General features: G+C 48.8%; 1 long non-coding RNA gene across 1 annotated transcript in view; it reads right to left on the bottom strand.

Moving 5' to 3' along the window:
* LOC143652363 (uncharacterized) overlaps nucleotides 1-13,412 on the bottom strand; it is a 36,898-nt gene extending 23,486 nt beyond the window's left edge. Inside the window, exon 1 of the long non-coding RNA XR_013160582.1 lies at nucleotides 13,270-13,412. This is a non-coding gene — a long non-coding RNA (uncharacterized LOC143652363). The remainder of the gene's footprint in view (nucleotides 1-13,269) is intronic.
* Between the last annotated feature and the right edge of the window lie 4,956 nt (nucleotides 13,413-18,368).

The following is an 18,368-nucleotide window of genomic DNA, read 5'->3' on the forward strand; positions in this document are numbered from 1 at the left end:
GACCCACTGTCGGCTGCTATTTTAAGAAAAGTTCTTCCTATTTTAAGAAGCCTCTGCGGTCCGCAGCCCATCCGAGTCCCCTTTATTCTCCGCACTGGAAACTGGTGTTATTTAGCATATTGACGAGTGTCTACCAGGCAGTGGAAACACACAGCAACCTTGTAAGACCTACAGCACCTGGCTCACCTCCGAGTTCATAGGAACTCAGCAGGTACTTGCTGAATGTGAGATTATCAGGCCACAAATTTCGCTCTGGAAAAAGGTAAGTAGTTCTCTAGGCAATAATAAAAGAGAAATCACAAGGTGTTATGGATAATCGCCAAATGCGTGCGTGCGTGCGTGGACTTGCAGTGGATTTCCTGACTTACAGCACACGGGACTGCGGTTAGGCCGGCACCGTTAGAACAGGAACGATCCCTCCAAACCCTCTCAGTAGCGTGGAGCGGGTCCCAGCCCCAATATGCAATGCGGCAGTCCAGTGCCCTCCTGTGACCGCTTTGTTCTTCATGTGTTAAAGACTTCTTGGTATTCAAGAATTCTTTCCTTAATTCTAATGCCCCTGGAAGGTCAGAACCAGCAAACAGGTGTGGGCCCCTGAGCCTGGGGCAGAGGCTCTGGGAGAAAGGAAGGGTTGCCAGGGGAGAGGCAGAGAACGCCCAGATGGCCAGGGTGCAGCTCGCGTCATGGCTTAAGGGCCTTCATCACAAGCGCTTCATAGTCCCACCATGAATTTCCAAAGGGAGTTGACGCAAAGCCAATTGATTCTTGGAATAAAGAAATTGCTCAGCTTTTTGTTTTTATTTACATTGTTTTTGCTATACATTTGAATAAGGCCTATAGGATGCTACCATTTTGGGGAAAGGAATTTATATATGTATTTTCTATTTACGTACGTATTTATTATATGTAGTTACTATTACAGGCAGGAAATATCTCTGGAGGAATACGTAAGGAACTAATAAAGCTCCTCCAGGGGGTGCGAAGGGATTGGGTGACCAGGATAAATGAGTGGGATGAAGACTCTTCATAGTGTAATCTTTTACGATTTTTAAATTCTGAACCATGCATATTTATTTAAAAAAAAAAAGAAGAGCAAAACCAGCCAGATTAAATAAACAAACACACACATCCCTCTCTAGCCTACTTCCCCTCTGGTTCCCATACTCTCTCCTCACCTCTACTGCCAAAGTTTTAAGAAAGCTGTCTGCCAGTTGTCTCTTGTCTCACCCCCTACTCCATTCCTCAATCATCTGAGTCTCCACCCATGATCACTCGTGACTGACATCTCTAAATCCAGCAGCCACTTCTCAGAACTCATTTTACTTGCTCTTGTGCTACAGACTTCAGACTGGGCCATTTCCTCCTACTGAAATCCTCCGCCAGCAGCTTCCACTGGGCCAGAGACGCTGGGTTTTTCTGCTCCTCTCTGGCAACTCTCCCGCAGCCTCTGCAGACTCATCAATTTTGTTCTTTGAATGTTGGCGCTCTTGGCACATTCTACTAGGGCCTCTTCTTTTTCTCCTGTCAGTCCACAGTCTCTTCCTGAGCTGTCTCATCCACACCCATGGCTTCGCTCATCTGTATGCATGTAACTCCCAAATGTACACCTTCTCCAGACTTCTCTTCTGAGCTCATGGCCCCACTCAGATGCATCCCAAGTATCTCAAACCCAACATGCACAAAATGTAATTCACTGGCTTCCTCTTAGTTTCATCCACCACACCTGGGAGACTTCCTTGCCACTTTTATCCCCAAAACCTTCAGTCGTCAAGTCCCACCTATGTTCCCTTTAGAATATCCCCAAAGTCTGTCTGCTCTTTCCCACCTCCAACACCGCTCACCTAACTGAAGACTTCTTCATCGGTTACACCAGCTTCCTCACTGATCTCTCTTCGTGCTCAAGCCTTCAGGGCCTTTGCACATGCAGTGACATGTGAATACCTTCCGACCCCATCCACCACTGCTTTACCTTGATTCCTTCTTGTCTGTCTTCTGTAAATCAGATTAAACATCATTTCCTCAAGGAAGTCTTTCGTGATCCCTAAACCAGTGGTTCTCAATCAGAGATTTTACCTTTCTTCACCCAAGCCCATAGGACATTTGTCACAACTGGTGTGTGTGCATGTGTGCATGTGTGTGTGTGAGGGAATCTAATGGGTAGAGGCCAAGGTTGCTGCTAAACATGCTAAAATGCACTGGGAAGCCCCCACTACAAAGAATTATCTAATCCAAAATGTCAATAGCCGCCGAGGCTAAGAAATCCTGCTCTAGACTAAGTCATGTTCCCAGGACACACTCATAACATTCTCCATTTCCCCTGCATACCACCTATCATGATTGTGACTAAATCTTTAACTGTGCAAAGATACTGGCCAAGTTCTGTTTTCTAAACTTTAAGGGGTGCATAAATGAATTAAAGGCACTGGGTCATGCTTATCTCTGTGTCTCAATCCCCAGTTCCAGTCCCAAGCATAGAGGCTTAAACTTGGCATGCAAATGTGTACATTGATACAAAATGCTCGGGGCAGGGATTAGCTTGCACTTAGCTGGGGTCACCACCTACCCTGGCCTACCACTCCACCGGGACCTCTGTGCCATCCAGCAGTCCTTTACCTTACCCACTATGCTGGTTTGAACCTGTTTTGTGCCCCAGAAAAGGCCATGTTCTTTAAATCTATTCTTGTGGGTAGAGACCTATTGTGGGTGGGACCTAGCCCAGTCATGGTAGGTCTTAATCCTTTACTGGGGTCCTTTGTGAAAAGCATAAGAGACATAAAGGCCCAGATAGTTTAGTGAGAAACATTCCAGGAGAAACAAACAAGGACCACAGAAACTCAGAGAGAAAGCCATTGACACCAGGACCCAGGAGAGAAGGACCAGCAGACACTGCCATGTGTCTTTCCATGGGATAGAGGAGCCCTGGATGCCATCAGCCTTTCCTCTGAGCAAGTATCTTAGAACTATAACTTTGTAAACTAATAAATCCCCATTGAAAAAGCCAACCCATTTCTGGTATACTGCTTTAGCAGACCAAAACACCCTCTTGCACCCTCAGCACCTTCGATAACTCCTCGAACTCTCGTCTCTTGGTTCATCTCCACCCAGGTGACTCCAGAGGCCCCTTAAACCCAACTGTTCTAGTTTTCCAGCGGCTAAAATGTGATATACCAGAAACGGAATGGCTTTTAAAAAGGGGAATTTATTAAGTTGCAAGTTTACAGTGCTAAGGTCATGAAAATGTCCAAATTAAGGAATCCATGGAAAGACACCTTGGTTAAAGAAGGCTGATGCTTTTCAGGGTTTATCTCTCAGCTTGAAAGCCACATGGCGACTTCTGCTGGATTTCTCTCCAGGAATCTCCAACGGCTCCCCTGGGGCTCTATTTTGTTAACTCTATCAGTTTTGGTGGCTCTATTGGTTCTGAGCTTTTTCCAAAATGTTTTCCTCTTAAAGGGCTCCAGTAAGCAACCCCACCTTGAATGGTTGGAGACACATCTCCACAGAAACCATCTAATCAAAAGTTACCACCCACAACTGGGTGTGTCACAGCTCCATGGAAACAATCAAAAGCTCCCACCCAGCAGTATTGAATGAGGATTAAAAAACATGGCTTTTCTGGGGTACATAACAGATTCAAACCCACACGCCTGCTCCTTCTTCATCTCATCTAATCAGTTGCTCTTCCTGCAAGCTTATCAGACAGCAGTGCCACCATTCACCCAACTGTCCAAAACAGAAACTGGGGCCTGAGCCTGGCCTCCCCTCAGCACATCCACCCTCCCAGTCTTTTCAGACCCCCTCTCTCCACAGGTTTAGAGTTATCCAGTTTTCTCCTACTTGGTCTTCTTGCCTTAGCTGCTTTTCTTTCCTGTCCACCCTCCAACAACTCTCCCAGCAACGTCCTTCTGAGATAACAGTGGCCTGTATCACTTCCTGATTAGAAACTCCTTCAGTGTTCCTCACTGTCTACAGGGTAGAGCCCAAGTCCCATAGCTTTGTCCAAGACCCTTCCTACTCTGTCCTCACCTCACTAGCCTCCCCCTCCCCGGCCCTAGCCCCTACAATGGCCTCATTTCCAGCCACACCCCCACTTAGGCCTCAAGTGCAAACACCACTGCACCACTCTTTTTTTTTTAATGGGCAGGCACCAGGAATTGAACCTGGGTCTCCAGCATGGCAGGCGAGAACTCTGCTGTTGAGCCACCACCGCGGCCCGCCCCACACCACTTTTATTTCATGACATGCTGTAGGTTTCTTGCCTTCCCATCCGTCCCCTCTCCTTAATTTTTCTTACCCTATACCTTTCCTTCACTTAGAAGCCTGGAGAACTCATGTTCATCTTTAAAATCTAGTTTAAACTTCTCTTCATCTTGTGAAGAGGTCTGTATCCTATCCCCCCACCACCTACCCCCCAATTCCCTACGACACACCCAGGCTAGAGCTGACTCTCCTTTCTCTGTGCACAAGGGCACATTTGTCACTCACGGACTGACACCTGTGTCTGTGCTCAGACACACGTTTTCTGTGGGCCGCAATGACGTCTAATTCACTGCCCACTGCTGCTTCCCCAACGTTGAGCCGGCAACCTAGAGCAGATCTCCTTAAATGACAACTGCGAGAATGAATAACCCAAACCAACTGTTCTGGAGATGCTTTAACACTGTCCCAACAGTCACAGCCTGTGGTCCCCAGAACGGAGGTTTACTTCTGAGGTTCATCAACACCCACCCTCCCACCACCCCAGAGAAGGTGAATCTACTGCCCTTCCTCTAAGCACTAAGCTCAGAAGGGGGCTTCTGTGGAGTATAGCTAATAAACAATCAATTTGGGAGGAATAAACAAAATAACCAGGAGTAAGTCCATGCTTGGTCCTCATGTCTAACACCACCGCCCTGGCCCCCTCTCGGGAGGGTACGGTGATTCATTTCCCATGTCCCTCCCACGATAGCCTGAGAGGGGAAAGTGGAAGAGAAGCTGAGTCCTGAGGTCACCATGCAGATGATTAGTCACAGCCGCTGCCTGGGAAGGCCCCTGACCTTAATGCCTGGGTCCAGACAACAGGCCAACTTCATCCCGCCCCCACCTTCTAATGTGACCCACGTCCCAAGGGCAGAGAACTTGGCCTGGGCTCTCAGCAAGAGGCCCAATGGGACCAGAGCCCACCCTTTCTCATAGCTCGCATCCCACCCCCCCCCCCCAAACTCCGGATAGCCCACCCCTGCCTCCTCATTCACACACAGTCCACACTTACAAATCAGGGGCTGGAAAGCGAACACTGTCTCCCCCCGTCCTGAGAACAATCACTGGGAGAGTGTTTAGAGATCATTTTATCAAGGGGTTCTCAACCAGAGATGATTTTGCCCCCAGGGGACATTTGACAATGTCTGGAGATATTTTTGGTTGTCAAGAAGGGAAGGGGAGGTGATACCAGTGGCAGCTAGTGGGTAGAGTACAAGAATGCTCACTGCTAAACATCTCACAGCATGGGACAACCAGCTCCCCACAACAAAAATTAACCCATTCAAAGTGTTAACATGCTGAGGTTGGGAATCCCTGATCTAACCATAGCTCTCCCTTGTTCTGGAACCTGACCAGTCAGTCTGTTTTAGAATCTCAGGCTCCCCACCAACCATGCCAGACTTCAGCACCCAAGAGTGCAGTGACCAACTTGAGGTGGTGGTAAACTGGGGGAGTGGCTGCATTTGGGACGCTGGGATCCTGGCATCCATGGTGGCTGGGCTTCAAATCAGTCCCACCAAGGTCAGCCTGACCACCTTAGCCACTGGGCTCCCAATGACCACAAGAGGCAGAATGCCTTCGAGGGCCAAGGAGGGTCTACGGTTTAGGCAAAAACACACTCCAGTGCCCACAGTACAGAGCCGGGCACTGGTGTCGAGACCGGAAGTGAGGATGATTCTACAAGCTATAACCTGGCTTAGAGGACTGGATGTGTGTGTGATGAAACTTTGGATCGCTGCTTTGGGAAAAACTATTCTTCTTTTCTAGATGCCAAAAATGATCACATCTCTCTCACCTGGTGGCTCCTCACTGCCATCCTGCACACTTTCAAAATAATGCCTAGAGTCACCCTCACCCTGTCTAGAGTCACCATGTCTCCCACAGTGGGTCAGATACCAGGGAGAAGTTCCCGGCATCACATTATTTATGAAAGAATGACTCACATCATGTTGCAACAGACGTACTTTTCCATCCACTGTGCTGAAAGCCACCAAGCCTGTAGTGATGGTGGCAATAAAGAGAAAGCCAGCACGAAGCTGTGTCTCAGGTCCGGGCCTTACTCTCTTCAGAGGGAGCCCATGGGTAGTGACTCTGGGCAAGAATGGCAGGGGTGGGATAGCACCTACAGTAGCCTTGGTCACAGGAAGAAGCACCATTTAACAGATTCATTTCTTCAGGCAAAGCATTATCAATGTTCCCACCACCCACCCTGTCCCATTCCTCCCAATTTTTTTGACCAACCAGCAAAACTCCTACACATCCTTCAAGGCCCAACTTCTGAGGACCTTCTCCCAGTCCCAAGGTTCAGGTGCATTTCAATCCTCAAATTAGCAAACCACAATGGCAATGGGAAAAGATGTCTGGGGTCAAAAGCAGGGCTTGATGGTTGGGTGGGGGTGGGGGGGAGTCAGAAAGCACACTCCCCATGGCTCTAAGTGTGGATCTGCACAAGTGCACAGCTTCCTCTGTGAGGGACTTGCAACCCCGTCAGCCTCTAGGACCTCTGCCTACTTGGGTGTATTGAGGGCAGCGTGGCCCCAGAGGCTAAGATTGTAGGGTCTGGAGTCAGACTGCCTGGGCTAATTCTGGCTGCCCTCTTCCTGCAAGTGTCCTTGGGCAAGTTACTCTACCTTTCTGAGACTCAGTTTTCTCATCTGTAAGATGGGGATGATCTAGTTTCAACCTCCTGGAGTTATTGTAAAGACTAACCAACACATGTGAAGTGCTTGCAGCAGGGCCTGACACACAGTTAATATTTATTCACCGCTTTTTACTGTTTTTAAAGATGCAACCAATCAGCAAAGAAGGCAGGGTCTATGTCTCCCTTCAGTGACACAGAAGAGAGGCCTCCAGGGACCTTGGCCTCTAGCCACTTCATCTCTTATCTATGCTCCTGCAATAGTTTCCTGCCTGTCTCTTTCCCTCCTATCTATTCCACATAATCCCAAAGTTTTGCCTTAAAATGGATAAATTTCTTTTGCTGAATCAATGGCAGCTGAGAGAATGACACGGGAACCGGGGTTGAAGTTGCTCAGTGCACATATAAATGTGGATGTGTCTCCCACATTTTCTACAGGACATGATAAAGTCCCAGTTCCCACCCAGACACAGTTCCTGGATTTCTACCCTGCTCCTGCACCCCACACTCAAATTCTCCACCCTGTTTATCCCTACACACAGTGTCTCAGAGAGCCACACTCTTGGGCCCTCCAAGGAAACTGCTCTAATGAGATTCTTGGTGAGGCTTCGGAGCCCCAGGCCTTTCCCAGGCCCCAGCAGAAACACTTCCTCACTCTTCCAGGCCCATGGCATTTGGTTGTACCTGGCTTGTAGGACTTCACCTCCTCAGACTGGTTAGTAACCTCAGGCCCGGTCTATCTGAACCTCTGCCCCTTCCCCCAGGGCTGCTGTGACCCTGGCTTTGGTGCTTTTTGGTTCTCCAGTGCTCTAAAGAGGGCACTAGTTTCACCAAAGACTGACTTACTGTCGGTGGAACAGCTGCCTTTGGAGAGCAGCACTGGCAGTTTTCTTTGGGGGATGGGGCTATGACGGGGAGCACCTCTCCCGGACCCCTCAAGTCACCAGAAAGGTTCTTGCTAAGGGGGAGTCTTAAGCACCTCAAGCAACTGGTGCAGGAGACAGAGACCGGGCTCTGAATTTTCTCAAGTTTGACTGGGAGTAGCACCAGCTCTGCCTCAGGAGGTGGCTCATGTCTGGGCCACGGTCTCCACCTGTACAATGAGGATGGAACAAGACAAACCTGCCCACCCAGAGGATAGGGAGATGGTAAACAAGATAAAAAAGTGAAATATTTTGGTTGTTAAATGGTGACTAGTGCTATGGAAAATCAAGCAGAGAAGGGGTATAGGGACATGGTCTCTAGGCTTATTCTAGCTGAGAAATTCTGAGTCTAAAGCTCTTTCTCTGCTAGGCTCTTGTGAAGACCCAGGAACTGGCAGTAGAAAGCTGCGCAGAGCCCTGTTGTGTGCATGTGCTCAGCTCTTGGAGTGGATGCAGGGGGCTGAGCCTCAGATGCTTTCAGTGACTCCATCCAGGGAACAGAACAAACCAGCTCTGGGTATCCTGGTCTGTCTTGAGGCCAAAGGCTGACACCACGGTTTGTTGAGGAGCCCAGAGGTTATGAGGTTCCTGGCATATAAGTGGGCATTTGAGAACAGTGTGTTTCTCAAGGCAAGGCCTCAAAAGTCCTGGCTGAGTACTAAAGATGAATACAATTGAAAGAGGTTATACAGAGCCATGTATCCCACCAATTAATACTACAAATATAAATAAGCTTTTGCATGAACCACTTCAAAGGTATGAATCTTGTACAAAGAGTCATTAATAGAGGGGTACAAGGGGAGACTACTATTGGATGATATGGCTTATATTTAACAGGAAGACATAACCTGTACTACAGCAGTACTGGGGTAAATAATTGGGCTGAGGGGAGGGACAATAGTTAAGGGGAGTTTGGGATTTTCTCTTTGTTGAGGGTATGTTTAGCTTATTGTTTTCTTTGGAACAATGAAAACTGTCTAAATTTGAGAGTTATGATTGTATAACTCAGTGAGGATACTGTGAGACACGGATTGTACTTTGGACATTATTTATGATGCCCAGAGGATGGAGGTGGTTGAAGGATACATTGACTGAGAGGCAGAAAGGTAAACTGGTATATACATATGATGGAATATTGTGCAGCTACAGAAAGGAACAGAGTCATGCAGCATGCAAAGAGGTAAATGAAACTTGAGGACATTATGTTGTGCAAAATAAGTCAGAAACAAAAGGACAAATATTGCATGACCTCTTTTAGAAAATACTTAAAAGAAAATTCGGGCTTAGATTGTAAACTCTTATAGTAGTCACATTTATTCCTGAGCTCTTAAATGTTATCTCCAGATTCTGAGATGCTGTGCTATATATATATAATCTGGGCTCCCCCTGGAGCCTTGGCTACCTTTGTGACACCTAAGACTCAGAGTCGTAGTTCTGCAACTCTGAAAGTCAGCATTGCTACATACAACAACTGTTAAAAAGAAACCAAAAAAGAGATCAAGCTTCAATTAGAGATAAGGACAAAGCTGATCTGGTTGGTACTAAGGTAAATCAGAATACAGGGTAAAGGACGACAGTGTTTATATTTTAGAACTTTACCTACTACATGAGACAAAAGGAAGAGAGCTTTATTTTGTCCAAAACCTAAAGTTTCTGCAGCATACAATCTTACTTTACCAGTCTGGATAGTTCTTTGAACAACCCAAATACATAGAGCCCAGAATGGGAACAAGGGCTTGTAATTCTGTATTGCTTAATGTAATACCTGGATACATCCCAATTTGTTGGGCAGATAATTGAAAAATATCGGCAAAGTCCCTTGAGGGACTGGAGAAAAAAATATGAAACTATTAAACTTTACCACGGGGGAAATCCCAGATAGTCCCTCAAACACTAGGGACTCCCTAGCCAATAGGCCAAACCCTTGATCTTGAAGCTTGTCCTTATGAAACTTATTTCTCAATGGAGAAGCTAAGCCTACCTATAATTATACCTAAGAGTTACTTCTAGAGAAACTCTTTTGTTGCTCAGATGTGGCCTCTCCCTCTAAGCCCAGCTCTGCAAAGTGGGACATGATACCCAGGGATATGAGTCTCATGGCAACATGCGACATGACTCCCAGGGATTAGCCTGGCCATGATACCATGGGATCAACAACGCCTACCTGATGAAAAAGGAGAAAAGAAACGTAATAAAATAAGGTATCAGTGGCTAAGAGAATTCAAAGAGAGCCAAGAGGCTATACTGGAGGTGATTCTTAAGCAAGCTTCAGCTAGATATTGACAATTGCCAAGTTTTGCCAAACTCCAACCAACATCATTCTTGCTAAGCCTAAAGAACACCCGGGGCTCTATCTGAGATCCTACAAAAGTTGCATGCACTAAGTTTACTTTTCAGAAACCTAAAACTTCAGATTATTCCTGGGCCAGGTAAGTCCTGAAACCCAGAGGTGCCTGCCTCCCCAAAAGCACATCAACCAGTTCCATCCCCTATCCCACATTGTTGATGCCCCTTTTCAACATGAAGAAAGTTAAAATGGGCATAACCCTGATGATTAGAAGAAGGATCAAAGGAGAAGGAGGAGTTACAACAGAGAAGTTAGGATTTAACAGACGAATGTGACTGCTGAATCATTATATTGATATTTCTTTTAGTGGCCAGTGTCCTGTAGCAACTAACTAGAAGGAAAAACCTGAAATTGTGGAACTGCATCTCACATCAAACTTTGAAATCTGTTCTACAACTACTTGTTAAAATGTACTTTGAAATTTATTGCTCTTTTGTATATACGTTCTATTTCACAATTTAAAAATGTTTAAAAAAAAACGATCTGAAGGTTTTAGGTTTCTGAAAAGTAAACTTAGTGCATGCAACTTTCGTAGGATCTCAGACAGAGCCCTGCGTGTTCTTTGGGCTTAACAAGAATGATGTTGGTTGGAGTTTGGCAAACCTTGGTAATCGTCAATATCTACCTGAAGCTTGCATAAGAGTCACCTCCAGAATAGCCTCTTGGCTCTGTCTGAATTCTCTTAGCCACTGATACCTTATTTTGTTACATTTCTTTTCTCCCTTTTTGTCAGGTAGGCGGGCCATGGTGACTCAGTGGCAGAGTTCTCGCGTTTCATGCCCGAGACCCGGCTTCGACTCCTGGTGCCTGCCCATGCAAAAAAATGTGCTGGCTGGACACGGGGTGTCTTTGAGAGTAGGGTGGGTTGCAATTTCGGGCCACTGCCATCAAAAAGTCTCCTGTATCTCTCACTGCTACTTTCCCTCGACTCTGCCTTGACCACTTCCCCCTCCAGGGCCTCGCAGCCCGCTGCCTTCCCTTCTTCTGGACCTCCTCTGTATGGTAGAGGGCTCCTTACAAAGGCCAGGTCAAAGGGATTAAAACTTCTGCATTTCTCACACATTTCAGCAGTTTTTCTTCCTACAGAGATTAAGTTTGACCATAAATACTTTTTGCAAATCTAATGTGTGCCCGGAGTGAGGCTCTCTCAGAAAGCTAGCTGCACGGTCACTGCCCAGAGGAATTTATCGCCCAACTGGGGAGGTCAGGCTAATAAACACACACACACTAAAACATAACAATCATCCCTTACAGTTCACGCTGCAGCTGACAGAGCCCTTTGGACCACTCACTCTCTCATAAAACAATGCAGATTCTATTGTAACTATTTGTTTTACAAATGAGGAAATCGAGGCCCAGTAAAGCAAGTTCTCTTCCCCCAGCCCTCAGGTGCCCTGCAGAGTGGTAAGGAGAAGGAGGCAATGAAAATTAAAGTTTCTGAATAAGATTTCCTGGCATGATGGGCAAGACTTTGGTGTAAGTGGGGGACAACAGTCGTGGTATACCCAACCTCCAACCTCAGGCAGGGCCACGCTGGCTGTGCCACCCACCTCCCTCTGCCCTGTCCTTCGCCTGCTACATAGTGGTTTGAGGGTAAGTGAGGGTCTGTCTGGACTGGAAAAGCATGTGGGATTATGGATGTGCCCGTTGGTTTAAAAATAAAAGAAAGTTGCTCCAGGTGAGGAAGGATGGCCAGGAACCTCAGGGGCGGGGGTGGTAGGCCCCATCCCAGTCCAGCTTTTCAGAGTCCCCTCTCTGCTCACCAAGGGCAAAGTCATGCCAGCTATAGAAGAAAGTCTGCTGTTTCAGGTTCATTCATTCAGTTCTGGCCCAGCACCTTCCACGCTAGGCACTGTGGCTACAGCAGCCAACACAGTGGGTCCCTGCCCTCCTGCAGCTCTCACGGCTTAGCAAGGTGCTGGCTCCCTCCTGGACGAGTTTCCTGACCAGGCTGTTTCTGCTTGGGGGGACCCTCTCCTGGCATGCCCCTTTCACAGAAAGAAACGGGTGTGGGGGCAGGGGAGAGGTACCGAGCCCTGCTGAACCAGAGACTCGGCAGGAATGGAGAAACAACTAAACTATCTGGCTCTAGAGGGCTGTGGTTTGAGGTCCAGATCCACCACTTTCCCCCCTACAAATTACTTATCCTCTGCAAGCCTCATTTTTTCCCCATTTATCAATGGAATAACACCTTCCACCTCACTTGTTTGTTGTGGGGAGAAAATGACATCAGGGATTTGCCTGCGTTTTAGTAACCTTAGCTCTTCTCTGATCCAGTGACCTCGCCCTATCTGTTTTCTCTGGGTCTGGGGGGAAGGAGGGTGGTCTTCCCCGCCTCAGCCCCACACATCTGAGCTCTCCCCTCTCCCCAGGCTGGTGGAAGCCCATTCTGCTCAAATCAGCAAGGTTTGAATGAATGAAGCTCTTGCCCAGTGTCCCCGCCGGGCTGTGGTCCGCCCTCTCCGCTACGTTCATTTGACGGGGGCCTGGGAAATGGTGAGAGAGAATAGATGACAGCGGGAGGAAGAGTACGGCCGAGCACCCACTTCAGCAGGGCCCATTCGGACCCTATGAGTAGAAGACCCTCCCCTCCCCTGCACTGTATCTGCTCAGCCCAGTCTCGTACCGCGCATCTGAGCAGAGGAGGCGGGAAGCACAAACGTGAACATCCCGTAAGAAACTGCCAATCTTTTCCAAGGACTTTTTTTTTGGAAGGGAAAAGGGGGTGGAAGGCGGGATCGGAAGGGAGGTGACGGTGATCCGACCGCTCTGAAGAGTGAGAGACGGAAAAAAAAGAAGGCAAAACAAGCCAATTCCAGCTGAGACCCTTCTCCATCCACCGCGGCCGCCCCACCTTCGCACCCGCTCCCGGCGCTGCGAGAGACGTAGACCGAGGGCGTGCGGGGTGAAGGGCGGGGGCACATTGCACTCGCCTCTCGGTGCACGGAAGTACGGGAGCAAAGTTCCCAAGACGCCCCCTGGGAGTGACCCCCCGGCTTACAGTGAGCACGCCGGGCGGCCGCGGAGAGCGGGTGTGCGTGGACCGGGAGGCGCGAGGGGGCGCGCGCAGCGGGGAAGGACTCGCAGGAGGCAGCTGGCCAGGGAGTCCCGCCCTCGGTTACCTGGGTTCCGAAGGTCACCGGCGTCCAGTTGAGAGGGCGCAGGGGTAGCAGCACAGGCCAGCCGGGGACGGCACACTTCTCCCGGACCACAGCCGCCCCTAGACGTGCGGGTAACCGCACCTGGCCCGGCCGGTCCGCGCGCGCTTATCTTAGCCAGGCCCCGCCTTTGCCCCCTCCCAGGCGGGATGGGGCGGCCCAGGGGGAGGAGCCGAGGGCAGTGGGGCGCCCCACCTTTCATGGGGCCTGCACCTAACAACGCATGGAGACTTGAACTGCCTGACCTCCGAAGGGTCACCCACCACTCCCTAGCCTGAGGTTCAACCAAGGCCACGCATCCGGGGTAAGTCATGGGGTGCGTGCAGGTCCCCTCAACCCCTACACCCCTCGGGTCCATATACTCCACGCCCACCCCCAACCCCAGGTGCTAAGGGCTGGGAGCCCGGAGGCCTCTGTAGAGGTGAGACCACTGAGCTGCCCCCTCAAATAAATGCATGGGTGGAGCACAGGGAGGGTGGAAAAACAACTGGGTACCCAGGGTCCCACCCACAATGTCCTCTTCTCTGGAGCAACAGGCTCTGGGTGCTCTTGGCCGCATCATCAGTCCCACCTGCTCTCTCTAGGGTGCCCAGGACTTGCTACTTCACTCTTCCCTCCCAAGGCTCAGTCTCCCAGGTCACAAGCTCCCAGACTGGAACGGGCTGGGGCTGGACTTCCGCCACCCAGTGGACACCGCGATAAGAAAGGGGCACAGAGGGCAGAGAAGAAACATTTAGTTCATGGAACTCAGACTCTGTGGTTACCCCCAGGTGCTGAAGGAAGATGTTGCAGCTACCCAATGCTTTTTATGGATCCCAAATACTGATATCGGGCCCCTTGCTTTATTGGGTTTTTCTGTGACTGCACATCTTGTAAAGGTGTGTGTGCGTGCGCGCATTACATTCAGACTGGTTAGTTTGTCCTCTCTGACCTAAGTTCTTAAAGGGAAAGCAGTTGAGGCTGTGTAAACAGGTAGGCGGTGATCCTGTGCAAAAGTGATTTGGTAAGAACTGCTAGGCATAGGGAGAGTAAACCCTGTCCCAGTTCTGTGCTGAGTTCAGAGTGGTCTCAGACAAATCCCTCACCATCTACAAGCAGAGATTGATGTTAATAATCCCTACTTTGCCATTCAAGAGTGTTCAGAGAACTAAATGAGATAAGGCCCTTTGAGGGAAGGCAAGGGTTTGCATGCTTTCTATAATGCTCTTGTGATGCCTGTGTGAGTCATGGGCTTTGGAGGCACAGCAGGAAAGGAGAGGGGCTGGGGAGGCCGGGAGGGGGCTTGACAGAGGTGAGGCAATGACCATAGTATACATGGTAGAGCGTATTGGCTTCAACCCCCTCATTTCCTATGGGAGGAAACTGCCCAGAGAGGGGAAGTGAACTGCCCAAGGTCACACAGTGTTAGTAGCAGAGCTGGAATTTGAACCCAGGACTCTCAGCATCTATAGCAGGTTTGGGCCCCCTGTGAAGCCCAAGGAGCTTAAAGAAAGGATAGGATTGGGAGGCTTACACATGACTGGAAAGTGCATTCTAGCCCAGTGAAGAAACTGAGCCAAGATGCTGAGGTGGGAAGAATCAGAAGGGAAGATGCTGGAGCCACAGTAGAATCTGGAAGAAAGGAAGAGAGTAGTTGCACAGACCTGGAAAGTCAGACTATGAGTTGAAGACCTTAAACGATTTTGAGAGGAGTAAGCCACACCAATAGGCAGATGTGGGCATGGGACATTCTAGAAGAGATACAGGCCCCCACATTACCCGAGACAAGACCAGGAAGGTAGTGAGGTGACACAGTGTGAGCACCAGGAGTCAGACAATCTCTACTCAATGTCCTTGAGCAAGTTGTTTTTCTTCTCTGACCCTCAGTTTCTTTATCTGTAGAGAAGGGATGATAACTGTTTCCTCTCAGAGTTGTGCGCAAAGAAGAGAATGAATCTGGAAATGTTTTATAAACTGCAAAGTGATTTTATGGGCCTTTTCTCCAAAGGTCTAAGAAACCCTTGTAGAATTGGCTTACGTTGGATTGGGCACTGCGTGTGGAGAGAGAAGCCATGAACAGGGCCTCTGTAGCAGAAAGGAAAGCTCCAGGATAAATGTAGTTCTTCCTCTGGCTCCTTTACAGCATTATTCAAAACCCTTATGGGGATGGGATGGGGGTGGGGGAATAGTCCCTGCTCGAATCTGGATGACTTGAGTCTCCCCCTTGGCACCTGGGTGATGAAGGCGCACAAAAGCGACTTTTGTTTGTATGTGATCTTTAACTGTTCCAGACATGCGGCTACTCCTCAGGTGGCTGACCACCTCCTCCGGCGTGGACCCAGACTATCCTTCCTCCGTATATTTGCTCCAAAGACCTTGCCTGACAGAAGGAACAGTGCAAAAGAGTCCATCAGCCTGACTTAATAGCAGGACTTCAGGTCCTTAAATGTTCTGAGATCTGCTGCCCTCTAACCCTAACCTAATCCCAAAGCCCATTCCCTCTCTTCTCTCTCCTGTGTGGAGTCATGCTGTGCATTGAGAATATCCCCCAAATGGGTATGTCCTAACCCCCAGTACCTGTGAATATGTCCTTGTTCAGAAATAGGTCCTTAAAGATGTGATTAAATTAAGATGAAGCCATACTGGATTAAGGTGGGCCCTGAATCCAATGGCCTGTATCTTTATTAGAGAAAGGAGAGGGGGATTTGGACATAGAAATATGTAGAGAGGGAACAAGGCCATGTGAAGATGGAAGGAGGGATTGGAGTGATGTGGCTACAAGCCAGGGAGTGCTGAGATTTTCCAACAACCACCAGGAATTGGAAGAGGCAAGGAAAGATTCTTTCCTAGAGCTGTTGGATGGAGCACAGCCTGGCTGATACCTTGGCCTTGGATTTCTGGCCTCCAGAACCGTGAAAGAATACATTTCTGTTGTTTTGAACCAGCCAGTTTGTGGTACTCTGTTATGGCAGCCCCAGGAAACTAATACAAGTCATCAGGGCAGGACTTAGTGTCCCCAATTTGCAGATGAGGAAATTGAGGCCAGGAGAGAGGCTGTGGCTTACCCACAGCACCGGTCCTAGAATAACAACCCCACGCACCCCCTCAGAGCTGCATGGCTGACAAGACTCTTTCCCCCACACCACTTCATCAGGGCTGGAAGTACTTGCTCCATTGTACAGATGAGGAAATGGCCACTAAGGGAGAGTCCGTGAGTTATGGGAACTTCTTGGCCAAGCTTTCCTCTCTGCTGCTTTGTTCAGATAAGTGGTCAGTGTCTCAGCAAGGCCAGTCTCCTTTCTTTCTTCCCTCAATTTCTGACCTCACCTCAGCTGCCTAGAGAGAGCTTCCTAAGGCACCTGCTGGTCATACTGCAGAGAGCAAAGGGGACTGAAGCCATATGGGGTCCTGGCTGGGGACACTGAGTTGGGGGACTCCTCTCCTTTTGACTTCCTTTCATACCATCGCACACATTGGCTGTTTCAATAGCGCCTTCACACCCCTACCTCTGACATCTTTTCATTGTCGGTATCTGTGGAAAAGATTTGTCTTTCAGAGAATGTGCTCAGAGAAAGCAACTATTTTCCCTGCCCATGCCACTCTGTGCGCCCAGCTCCTCTTCTGATGCCCAGGTCCCAGTGCCTGAAAGCCCATTACCAGGCAGGCAACAGAGCTTTGCATTCCATGCAGAGACACAGACTCTCTGAGCGAACCCCACCCCGGGGGCAGGAGTTACTGGGATTGGCAGTCCCTCCGCAGTTGTGGATCTGGATGGGAGGAGTTGGTACATGGAAGCCTGGCCCTTGAAGAGTGGGAGCAGAGGGGGAGGATGCTGAGAGGGGAGGAGGGTGGTCCACCTCACCTGGAACTCACTTTGGCCAAGGCCACACCAAGGGTCTATGGGGTAGGCTCAGAGCTTGGGTCATACCCCTTTCTCCCCCATTACAGGCCAAGAGGCTGCCATTCTGGGTACCTGAAGGAAGTCCTTGGGCCTATCCTGTGCCAGGTGGGCTCTCTCAGGTCCAGTATTCATTAACCAGACAGTCTAGAAGAGCCTTCAGGATCATTGACTTAAGGAGTAAAGATGCTAGGAGAGAAGCAGAAATGTCATGAGAGGGACCAGCAGGCTTGTGGCCCCAGGGTTGCCTCTGCCCAGGTAGTATCATTACAGCAGCCAAAGGTCCACAATTCCCCTGAGAGGAGCTTGGGCAGCCACCTACTTGCAAGGCTAGGGGATTGGTCTTGAAGCTACTTTAGCATAGAAACACACTGGTTTATTTAGGTGGAGGGTTAGCTTGAGGGGACTTGGGGGAACTGATAAAAATTATGCAGGAGATTTAGCCCACCCTCCCCCTTCAAGTGCCAACAGCAACCTCCTTTCCTTCTACTGGTCTAAGAGGGTCTCCATCCCTGCATCGAAAAATGTCCTAAAGGAACATGGCATCCGATCCAGTGGTTCACAATCCAGGCTAGGCATTAGCATCAGACACCAGTTACACCAGGATTTCTGGAGGTGGGGCCCAGGGATCAGTATTTTTTTAAAGTTCCCCAGGTGACTCTGGGTGCAGCCAGGGTGAAAACCACTGACGCCTTGACTCTTTTTTTTTTTTTTTTTTTTTAATATATTCTTATTGATAAATCTTAACATACAAACATTCCATACGTGGTGTACAATCACAATATCATCACATAGTTGTGTATTCATCACCATGATCATTTTTAAGAACATTTGCATCACTCCAGAAAAAGAAATTAAAAGGAAAAAGAAAAAACTCGTACATACCATACCCTTTAACCCTCCCTCTCATTGACCACTAGTATTTCCATCTACCCAATTTATTTTAACCTTTGTCCCCCCATTATTTGTTTATTTTTTTAATCCATATTTATTACTCATCTGTCCATGCCCTACATAAAAGGAAGGAGCATCAGACACAAGGTTTTCATAATCACAGCCACATTGTAAAAGCTATATAGTTATCCAGTCGTCTTCAAGAATCAAGGCTGCTAGACATCTTGACTCCTGGGATACACTGAGAGCAGAGGCCATGTTTACTTCATCATCGTCTTGCCCCACAGTGTCC

Source organism: Tamandua tetradactyla, chromosome 12 (genome assembly GCF_023851605.1).
Source record: "Tamandua tetradactyla isolate mTamTet1 chromosome 12, mTamTet1.pri, whole genome shotgun sequence".
NCBI classification, from domain to species: Eukaryota; Metazoa; Chordata; class Mammalia; order Pilosa; family Myrmecophagidae; genus Tamandua; species Tamandua tetradactyla.